Consider the following 12,374-nt stretch of genomic DNA (forward strand, 5'->3'; position numbering starts at 1 on the left):
AATCATCAGGAAGCAGGCAGGACATGACGACACATTTGGCTTCATAGGAGACAGACAAACATGGAACCTGCCATGAGCTGCCAGGAGCATCATTCTCTGCAAATACTATATAAAAATTATGTGAAGTACAAACGTGGACAGTGAAATGCATATGTAATGTAAGTACAGCCAATCTTTAGCTACTGATATATGAGTTTATTTTCTCTGAGACCTTATACCTAACAGCTCCTCTTTAAGTCCACTGTGTGTCTGCATTGCGGGAATGATTGTAATAACGTTCCAATGGACGGAGCCCAGTTGGTCTATGTTTAAGCCATGGCCGTACCGCAGCGACGCTCGCACGTGGACACCTCACTATCTATTGCTGTGACCGCTATTTTGATCTCGCAATTTTCATCTACTATATCACTGATGTGTCATTTCCTACAAAGAAACAAATATTATTTGTCATTAAAATATGACATCCGACAGTTTCATAATTGATATTATTACTTAACCCAAGATAGAGCGTGGGAAATGAGGGGTGTGTGGCATCCGTCCATCAAACTTCACTTTCCTGCATATGGAAAAAGATCCTATTGCTATAAGTAATCAGCGTTTTCTGCGTTCCCTATTCAATGTCCGGTGAGTGCTTCAATCACAATAATTGTTTCAATGAATAGGTTGCATTTGGCTTTCCTCTCCCCTCTGATAGTTGGATCCAATCTTCCCGGGGAAAACAGAGAACGCTTTCTACAAATAGCTGCATGCCAATAAACTCATTTCATGCTTGGATCCGGCTCATTCTGTGCTATACACGGTTTTAACTTACTTTGTAAAGTTCTGGAAGTATATATATGTTTTGAGTATTAGAATGTGTTAAAAAAATACTTGTAGATGAACCGTAACTAAGGATTGAACTGTATACCCCCTTTGCCATTAGAAATCTTTACCTTTTTGTAAGGATCCGCTCAGCTGTCTGCACAGGCAGACAGCTGTTTGACCATTCTTTGAATCTGTGGGCTGCAGGTCTCTGGAAAGGAGACCTGTCTTCGCTTTGCAAGTTTCAGAGTTGCTCTGCTGAGGAATTTGCATACACTTGTCATGCAAATTACCTACCTGCCTCCTTTGAAGGCTTGCAGTATAAATACCTTGTTCTCCCAGAGTCCTTTGCTGGTCATAATGGTTTGTTCCTGCTGACACCTGGAGTGTTAGCCTTTGCTATTGTTTGCTAAGATTATCTTAGAGTAATTCCTTGGGACTGCACTAGGCATTCCTTCTAGTGCAGTCAGGTTGTATTATCTGTTTTGTCTGTGCGATTGCATGCTCGCCAGCGGTTGGTGATTGTGAATCGTTCTGTCTTGCGATTGTCTTGTCGCCAGCGGCGGTCGACAGGAAATTGTTCTGTCTGTTTGGATCGCACTTGCCCTAACGGTAGTGGCAGTGGTTCCTTCTGTATTCTGCCTTAGGGGTGCTAACCAGAGCAGCGGTTGCTACTGGTAGCCCCATCTGTTTGTCTGTCTGGATCGCATTCGCCCTAGCGGTAGTGGCGGTGGTTCCTTCTGTGCTCTGTCTGGGAGTGTAGGCCAGAGCTGCGGTTGCTGCTGGCTGCTCCTTCTCTCTGCCTTGTCTGGTACGAACGCTTGCTGTAGGCTCGGTGAGGTAACCATTTAGCAAGCGTTCGCGTTCTTTATTTTGTGTTTGTGTTTCATTGGTTAGTTAGGGTGGCACGCTTATCACTGGGCGTCTAACGCATGGTGATCGTGCTTAAACGTGTTCGCTGTTGCGAATAATTGCGGTGTTTGAATTTAGCTAATGTTTGTTATTTTCCTTGATGTTTTGATCATTGTTATTGTTATGTCTTTCCTGCTACACTTGTGCTCTGTCTGATCTGGTCTTGTGTCTCTATTGGCAATCGCCACTCTTGTGATTGCATTCCCACTTCGTTTCTGTTGTTGTGTGTTCACCGTCGCTGGGTGGCGACTGGATTAGTGGACACACATACATTCCTTCTCTGTGCTTATTCAGTCTTGTGTCGCTGTTAGCAATCGCCATCTCTTGCGATTGCTTTCCCACTTGGTCTTCACTGTTGTGTGTTCATCGTCGCTGGGTGGCGACTAGATTGGTGGACACACAAACATCCTGTCTCTGTGCTCTCTCTCTTTAAGGGCTATCTTGCCCTGCATTGCTTCCCCTTGTACAATTCCTATCTGGCATCTGTGGCAGTACAGAGGGGTTGTTCCTCTGTTCTCCACAGCTCCATCTGCCGGCAGGAATTCCCCTCTACAGGTGCATAGCACCATTGCTGGGTTCTCTCAGATTATACGCTTGTGGAGGATTTCCGCAGTGTCAGCGCGCATCCTGTGCGCTGACCATGGAAATAATTATTAATGCCATAATAATAATTTATGCCTGCCACCCGGGGTCTTACTGTCCCTACACACAATGCAATCTTTGGTATTTGCGATTGGGCATATTAGCAATAAAATACTGGCTACTATTTACACTCTCCCCCAGTCCATTGCATAGGATGCCATTGATTCTCTATGCAACTTTGCAAGCAATCTTCAGGACATGCAATGTAATCTGCAAGGATTTTGCATGGAATTTGCAGAAAGGAATCTGCAAAGAATCAGTATGTTAAAAAAAAAAAAAATCAGCAGAAATTCTGAAAGACAGATGCAATGAAATTTCATTGCATTTGCCACTTCCTGATTGCGGCGATCGCGCACTTCCGTTTTTCAGGCAGGGGGGTACTGAGTGTGTGGGCATGTTGTTTTACATGCCCACTAATGGCCAGGAGAGGATCGGGCAATGCGGGGGTCCTGATGCGCCGCAAACCGCCGCACGGAAAATGAGCGCATCAGAAAATTTGTGATGTCCCGCTATGCGGGACATATGAGTGCAAAGGGTTAATTGATGTACTAGTATAAAGCCTGTCAGGGCCATGGGAATAATAATACCAAGTAGGCCAATAGGGTAACAGGAGGTTGGCACTACAGAAAAAGTACATACATATGATGAACATGCATTGAGTGGGTTTCAATATGCCTCTTCCTGAACAACATCCTCCTTTAGCGTGCTCTAGCCATCAGTTATGAATTGCAATCAGGTAGAGTGAAGAGAAAGGCTGGCACTGCTGCAGATGTGCATTTTATTGTTGCAAATAGTAAAAAAGTGCAATGCACAAAATAGCAATATTGGATGCAAAAAGATGCACATACCAGAGTGAGAGGAGGCACGAAGGTGATGGTGGGTGCTGGGTACAAGATGCCTAAAATCCTGTACCTTGTACCCAACACCCACCATCACCTTCGTGCCTCCTATCACTCTGGTATGTGCATCTTTTTGCATCCAATATTGCTATTTTGTGCATTGAACCTTTTTACTATTTGCAACAGTAACATTCATATCTGCAGCAGTGCCAGCCTATCTCTTCACTCTACCTGACTGGAATAATAATACCCAGTATAAAGCTGGCCACTAACGGACTAATTTCTAGCGAAAAATCGTTCAAGCGATCAGAAATTCTGATCGGACGAAAAATCGTTCACTACACCATCAACTAACCAATCGTTGCTTCCTATCTATCACGACCACCAAGAAAATCCAAATTTTCATTCGATGAAAATTCATTCGGGCGACATTTTATTCACTCGTTCATAATCGATTGTGTCCACCAATGGAGATTATTTACAACCAATCCGATCAGAATTTCTGATCGCTCAAACGATTTTTCGCTAGAAATTGGACAGTTAGTGGCCAGCTTAAAGGGGAACTGAAGAGAGAGGTATATGGAGGCTGTCATGTTTATTTCCTTTTAATCAATACTAGTTGCCTGGCAGCCCTGCTGGTCTATTTCTCTGCAGTAGTATCTGATTAAAACCAGAAACAAGCATGCAGCTAGTCTTGTCAGATCTGACTTATAAATCTGAACCACTGAAACACCTGATCTGCTGCATGCTTGTTCAGGGGCTATGGATAATAGTATTAGAGGCAGAGGATCAGCAGGGCTGCCAGGCAACTGGTATTGTCTAAAAGGAAATAAACATGACAGCCTCCATATACCTCTCTCTTCAGTTCCCCTTTAAGTGAGAGATGTAGAAAAAAAATAAATGTTGCATTTTACCTTTGTGTGTTGTATCTTATTTGAATGTGTATTTGAAATATTTTTTTTCGCTATAGGGGTACTTTAACCACTTCCCTACCACAGATTATTTCCCCTTAAAAACCACAGCAATTTTCACATCATATGCAACAGCCTTGCTCACATTCGGTGTGCATTCCTTTCTTCTGTGTGCAACATCCATGTACAGTAGGCAGCCCCTTTCTTGTACTGCTTCCATGTGTTGCCCCTAATTTGTAACTTTCCTTTTCCATTTAATTTTCCATGTCCAGCAGTCAACCTAGGCCTATGCTTGTGTGCCTTTACTCAAATCTTTTTGAAAAGAACCGCCCATCTATAGGTGTTGGATGCTGGTGCAGGATTTTTTGGCAGTAATAGATTCAGAATCCAAAGGAGGGATCCGCACAAAGGCTTGCTGGAACTCAACTAACTTTTACTGTCCCATCATACACACAAAAAAAAATCTGACTATATATCCAACGATCATCTCGGGGCCGTCAAGGTCCCGTTGTCAAGGCATAATTTGTCTGCCCCATGCCTCGACAAAGGGGACCTTGATGGCCCCCAAAACGATCGTTGGATATACGGTCAGATGTTTTGTGTGTGTGTGATGGGACAATAAAAGTTATTTGAATTCCAGCAAGCCTGTGCACGGATCCCTACTTTGGATTCTTTACTCAAATCTGTCTCGGCGTCCCTCTTCCCAGCCAATCTGAAACATTTAGTCACATGGTATGCAGGGAGAAGAGCGATTGGCCTGTGAGCTAAAGCCACGCCTCTCTGCTGACTGATGGGCACTATAAGAGGCAGGGGATTAGCCAGACATATAGCATTTTTAACAGGAAATCACCAGTGGTGCTTTTCCTATTATTTTCAGCTTAACAAGACCCATCACTCCTTCTGCTGCGGAGTCTAGTCCTGGTTATCACACTTTTGGTAAAAATCTCTTTTTCGCTGAATTATTTGTTTTACTCCAGGGCCATCCGCAGTATAGAAGGGCTCCCAGGCTCTCTGCCCGATATTTTGACAGGGCCTGTAAATCAAATTCACCTTGAAGACACCCATTCCTCACGCGGGTCTTTATCTGCCTCAGAAATCCAACTGCTGAGTTAATTCATTTTGATGTAGTAGCGGGGGAAGGGGGGGGGAGGATAGAAGCATTTCCTGTAAGCTTTACCTCTGTGTATTCCTTAAAGAGACTCTGTAACAACATTTTCAGCCTTAGTTCTTCTATCCTATATGTTCCTATACACCGGCGTACCTACCGGGGATGCGACCCCATCAGCCGCAGGGGGGCCCAGGGCTGCTCAGGGGCCCGCTCACTGTGCGCGGGGGGAGCGCTGCCGCCCGCCCGATTCTGGATCCCCCAGCAAGGTGCTCAACTGGCCGCAGCATCTAATAGACGCTGCGCCAGTTCATTCCCCGCAGCCCCGCTCCAGCAGCCTGCATAGTCTCCGGCAGGCAGAGCAGGGCTACGGCAAGATGGCCGCCGAAGCCCTGCACTGGAGACTATTTGTGTCTCTAGTACAGGGCTTCGGGCGCCATCTTGCCGTAGCCCTGCACTCTGCCTGTCAGACTCAGCGTGGGAGATGTGCTGCAGTGCACAGGAGGATCGTCGCTGGAGGAGCTACGCACCAGAGGCCAGGAGAGACTCCTGACAGGTAAGTGAATTTTTTTTTATTTTTTTTTTACAGGGGCATTTTTTTTTTCTGGTGACTGCTGCACACATTTCGATTTTTTGGGTGATTGCTGCCCACATTGCAATTTTCTGGTGTCTGCTGCTCTTATTGCGATATTCTGGTAACTGCTGCCCACATTGCGATTTTCTGGTGTCTGCTGCCCACATTGTGATTTTCTGGTGTCTGCTGCCCACATTACGATTTTCTGGTGTCTGCTGCCCACATTGCGATATTCTGGTAACTGCTGCCCACATTGCGATTTTCAGGTGTCTGCTGCCCACATTGTGATTTTCTGGTGTCTGCTGCCCACATTACGATTTTCTGGTGTCTGCTGCCCACATTGTGATATTCTGGTAACTGCTGCCCACATTGCGATTTTCTGGTGTCTGCTGCCCACATTGTGATTTTCTGGTGACTGCTGCCCACATTACGATTTTCTGGTGACTGCTGCCCACATTGCGATTTTCTGGTGTCTGCTGCCCACATTGCGATTTTCTGGTGTCTGCTGCCCACATTGCGATTTTCTGGTGACTGCTGTCCACATTGCGATTTTCTGGTGTCTGCTGCCCACATTGCGATATTCTGGTAACTGCTGCCCACATTGCGATTTTCTGGTGTCTGCTGCCCACATTGTGATTTTCTGGTGACTGCTGCCCACATTACGATTTTCTGGTGACTGCTGCCCACATTGTGATTTTCTGGTGTCTGCTGCCCACATTGCGATTTTCTGGTGTCTGCTGCCCACATTGCGATTTTCTGGTGACTGCTGCCCACATTGCGATTTTCTGGTGTCTGCTGCCCACATTACGATTTTCTGGCCCACATTACGATATTCTGGTGAACACTACCCACGTTACGATTGTCTGGTGAATGCTGTCCACGTTACGATTTTCTGGTGAACGCTGCCCACATTACGATTTTCTGGTGAACGCTGCCCACATTACGATTTTCTGGCCCACATTACGATAGTCTGGTGAACACTGCCCACGTTACGATTGTCTGGTGAATGCTGTCCACGTTACGGTTTTCTGGTGAACGCTGCCCACATTACGATTTTCTGGCCCACATTACGATATTCTGGTGAACGCTGCCCACATTACGATTGTCTGGTGAATGCTGTCCACGTTACAATCTTCTGGTGACTGCTGCTCACGTTACGATTTTCTGGTGACTGGTGCCCACATTACGATTTTCTGGTGAACTCTGCCCACATTACGATTTTCTGGTGAACTCTGCCCACATTATGATTTTCTAAAGGCCCACATTACGATTTTCTGGTGAACTCTGCCCACATTACGATTTTCTGGCCCACATTACGATTGTCTGGTAAAATGCTGCCCACTTTACAATTAATTTACAGTGAAACGCTGCCCCATTACGATTATTTGGCACCTATGGGGGGGGCCCCATCCAAATATTCACAGGGGCGCCCAGTGATTTCTAGTTACGCCCCTGTTCCTATAGCTGTTCTAATGTGCTCTGGCTTACTGCAGCCTTTCCTAATTGCACAGTGGCTGTGTTATCTCTGTTATATGATCTAATCTGTTTTCTTCTGTCAGCTCTGTCAGCTAAGGCTGGAATGTGTGGAATGTGCAGGGCTGCTTGTGATTGGATAGAAGCGATACACACCCTCTCCAGGCCCCCTGCAGGCTCTGTATGACTCACACACTCTGCTTATGTGAGCCTATCACAAGCTGGTTAGTTTGTTTGTAAACACTGCCTAAAACTGTTAATTACAAGACAGGATTGCAGCAGAGAGTGGTAGAAACAGCACAGAGGGGCCCAGGAAAACATAATGAAAAGAATGGTATGCTTTTTGCTGTAAAAAATTTAGAGTACAGATTATCTTTAAAGCTGCAGTTGACTCTCACTTAAGGTGGCCAAACACCATACAATTAAAAAGTTCCAATTTTACACCATTTCGATAAATATGATCGGTTGCACAGAAAAATCAAAAGGTTTTTTTTTTTCATTCACTCAAGAAATCTGATTGGATTTACCATTTTTACTCAATAAAAGATCGTGAGTGTTGGATTTTTCTGATCAATTTATATGAAAATGAATAATGTAGGGTAGATTGACAACTTCTTTATGTACAGGCCCAAGCAATTTTTTTCAATCATTTTTATCATAATTAAGTAAAAGTTGAACATAGGTGGGTGGTACATTGGTCACATTTTTGAAATGTTACAATCAGTCTGAAAAATTGATTGCAGCTTTTGAATTGAAAAGATATTTTAAAAAATTGTATGGTATGTGGCCACTTTTAGTCATAGGCAGTTAAAGTGGATCCGAGATAAACGTTTACTCATTGCATAATTGTGTTCCTTTCATATAGTTTATAGGGCATTCCTCAAGCCAAATACTTATTTTATTTTTGTTTTAATACTCTAATTCCCTATAAACCAAACAAGCCTTCCCACAGCTCCTTTTGTGCCTTGGCACTGTAGCAAGGGCTTATGGGAGCTCAGTCTGGGCAGGAGGAAGAGGAGGTTACTAGCCAATGATTTCAGAGGCAGAGGGGGGGAGGGAGGAGGAGAGGGGACTGAATTTACACACAGGCAAGCTGATTGCATCTCCAGCCCTCAGCCGGTGATAATGTGACAAACAGAACATGGCTGCCCTCATTGTATCACAGGAAGAAATAATCATATAGAGTTGAAGCTGTTTGCAGCTAGATATGCTGTGTAAACTAAAACTAATCTAAACTTTAGATAAGATATATAGACAAGTTACTAGTTACACTTAGTTTTTCATCTCGGATTCGCTTTAACAGCACAATATTTTACATTTGTTATACAGTATCTCACGGAAGCACCTGCAGTTTTAGAGCAGGTACAGAGATAAGCAACAAAACTGATACGAGGGATAGAAGGTCTCACTTACAGTAAAGGTTAGATAAACTGGTCTTATTTAGAGAAGCCTTATAGGAGATCTAATTAACATGTATATATACATCAGAGGGCAATATAAAAGCTTGGCAGGTGAGCTTTTTGTCCCTAGGCTTTTGCAAAGGATTAGGGGCCATGATCTGCGCATGGAAGAAACAAGTGTTTGCCATATATTTATGAAAGGGTTATTTACAGTAAGAGTGATTAAAATGTGGAATATATTGCTACAGTAAGTAGTTATGGAAAATTCTACAGTATGTCTGCATTTAAGGGGGTTTAGATGCTTTCCTTGAATTGAAAGACATCCATGGCTATAATTACTAGGTAATTCCCAGTGTTGTTGAGATTGTTTAATCTGATTGTCATCTTGAGTCGGGAAGGGTTTTTTTCCCTTTTGGGGCTAATTGCCTTGTAAGGTTTATTTTTATTTTTTTTTGCCTTACTCTGGATCAACACGGATAGGTGAGGGAGCAGGCTAGTGTTGTATTTTTTTGTTGTTGAACTCAATGGATGTATGTCTTTTTTTTTTTTAAACCCAAATAAGTATGTAACTAAGTAATTATGTAACCTCACACATTTTTTTAACTAAATAAGAGTCCTGGTTATCCGGGATTCAACTAACCAGCTGTCTTCCTGTGTAAAATAATAGTATTGAGATGGAACTCCCTCGCATAAAGCATTGGACGGTTTATGTACATAAAGATCAGGGGAGTAACAATGGACCCTGCAAGGGATGCAGCTGCAGGGGGGCCAAGAAGCCACAGGGGGCCCCATGGTAGGAGAAGTTTTTTTTCCCTGTTCTGAGAGGCTGACAACTAAGGGCACAGAGAGAAAAAAACTTTCTGCTCTCTGCACAGTTGATCTAATGACTGTGTCTGCTCAGCCACTGATAAGGAATCCTACAAAGATTCGTAGTCCCTATTCAGTGTTCAGCAGAGTGCACAGTGTCCTGCCCCCGCCTCTCTACCCCTCCCCAAGCACTGTGTACTGTAGGGCTACTGGAGGAGTCTGCAGTGCCAGTTCTGCTTCATCAGAGGAGGATAGAGTGAGTGTAATAAGCTGAGGCTGGGAGTACACTCCTCTGTCGGTTTTCTGTATGCGGTTTCTACACATCATGTGTGACTGTATGTGTGAAAACATGCACGTTTTATCACAGAAGCTAATGCACTTGATAGAGAAAATGTGTGCAGTGCTTCACTGCTGTCTGTTTTTATCTGCATGGGGAAAACACATTCAAGTGTGCACTAACCAATTGAATAAAATTGGTTCTCAGTTTACTTGTGCAGAAAGCGAGGTAGGAGGGGGGCCCCATCGAAAGTTTCACAGGGTGGTCCAGGGATTTCTAGTTACGCCCCTGATAAAGATCTAGCTCTTATAAAGGGAGTGTACATCAAACAAAACTGTATTAAAGAGAACCCGAGGCGGGGTTCTAACAACGAAATCCCCATACAGAGGCTGGGTCTGCCTATAGAGCCCAGCCTCTGTTGCTATTCAGATTCCCCCTAAGCCCCCCTGCGCTCAGCGAGACCCCATAAATCACAGCGTGCTGTGCGGGCTGTGTTTACCTCCTCCTGTCAGTCTCGGCGCTCCCCCCGCCTCCTGCATCAATCCGGTATCCACCCGCGTCCCTTCCCTCCAATCAGCGGGTAGGAAGGAATGTGGGCAGGGACCGGAGCGATGCAGGAGGCGGGGGAGCGGCAAGACTGGCATTACGGAGGTAAACACAGCTCGCTGTGACACGCTCTGTGTTGGCAGCGCGGCTGTAATTTATGGGGTCTCGCAGAGCAGCTTAGGGGGAATCTGAATAGCAACAGAGGCTGGGCTCTATAGGCAGACCTAGCCTCTGTATGGGGATTTCGTTGTTAGAACCCCACCTCGGGTTCTCTTTAAAAAATTTAGGAAAATTTGGGGTAAATGGCTCTTTTATGACTTGGATTCAGGAGGTTGATTCTATATAATGACTCCGCTATTCACAGGACTTGGGGATTTTAAGGAGGAAAGTGTGGCCAGACCAGACCTTCCGAGGTCATGGATCGATTAGTTGTGTTCAGGCAAAGTTATTTGAATTTGTATTGTATTGTAATGTTTATCTGTTGTGGCATTGCTTGCCACTTTTCTTTTGAATTGAAAATCAATAAAAAAAAACAAAACAAAAACAGCAGCCTCAGCCAACCAGCACAAATTGCCAACAGCACTCACTGTGGTGAAGGCCAACTTCTTAAGGTGGCCACACGCCATACAATTTTTTAAATATCTGTTAAATTCAAGAATTGCAATCAGTTTCTCTGACTGATTGTAACATTTCAGAAATGCTGCCTATCAGTAATTACACTGGGGTGCCAGATATTTATATGCTCAAATTGGATCAAATTTCAAAGCAATAAAGAAGGGTTTCAGGATTTTCTCTATGCACACCAAACAATAGGTTAATTACAGTGAGATGCGAAAGTTTGGGCAACAGGGATTTGCAACTCACCTCCCCCAGGTTAAAGCCGCTGACAGCCATTCTTCTTCCGATCCTCTGAGGCTCTTGGTGAGATCGCCTTCTGTTGTCATGATGACAGACAGCAATCTTACCATAGGGGGAGAGTGCCACCCGGTGGATGGAGAGAGAATTGCTGGATCCAGGGGAGGTGAGTAATTGCAGGGGCTGCCGCAGATCTATCCAGCGGTATGAAAGCACCACTTTCAGACCCTAAAATCCTGAAGTAATCATACCCCCTGGGAGGTTAAATGAGAGTAAAAAAACAGATATCAAAATTATAATTGCACGATCTCAGTGCATTTCTAAAAACATCTGTGTGGGAGCGTACCATTTCCTTTCTATTCCTCCCTGCGTGTGCATGAAAAAAGGGCGCCAGGAAAAAAGGGCCTGGCTGGATAACGAAATGGCGCCGGTGGATTATGAAATCTCAATAAAGATAACCATCGTTACTTGGTTAACGATAAATACAGTTTTTAAATATAGATGGGAGATAATAAGAAAAAGATATTAACATTAAAAATTGTTAGGTAATTCAACAATACAGCTTGTTAATCATCATGATTTTTCTGTATAAATCATTGGTTGTTACAATAAAGAATGTCAGTAGACACACACAGTGTTATTTGAGAAGTGAAATGAAGTTTGTTGGATTTACAGAAAGTGTGCAATTATTGTTTAAATAAAATTAGGCAGGGTCTCAAAACAACACTCAAATGACCTGAAGACAAAGATTGTTCACCATCATGGTTTAGGGGAAGGATACAGAAAGCTGTCTCAGAGATTTCAGCTGTCTGTTTCACAGTTAGGAACATATTGAGGCAATGGAAGACCATGGGCTCAGTTCAAGTTAAGGCTCGAAGTGTCAGAGCAAGAAAAATCTCAAAAAAACAGAAGCAATGCATGGTGAGAACAGTCAGAGTCAACCCACAGACCAGCACCAAAGACCTACAGTATCATCTTGCTGCAGATGGAGTCACTGTGCATTGTTCAACCATTTGGCGCACTTTACACACAGAGATGCTGTTTGCGAGAGTGATGCAGAGGAAGCCTTTTCTCCACCCACACCACTAACAGAGCCACTTGAGGTATGCTAAAGCACATTTGGACAAGCCAACTTCATTTTGGAATAAGGTGCTGTGGACTGAAGAAACTAAAATTGAGTTATTTGGGCATAACAAGGGGTGTTATGCATGGAGGAAAAACAACACAGCGTT

This window comes from Hyperolius riggenbachi, chromosome 7, assembly GCF_040937935.1.
Source record: "Hyperolius riggenbachi isolate aHypRig1 chromosome 7, aHypRig1.pri, whole genome shotgun sequence".
Lineage (NCBI taxonomy): Eukaryota > Metazoa > Chordata > Amphibia > Anura > Hyperoliidae > Hyperolius > Hyperolius riggenbachi.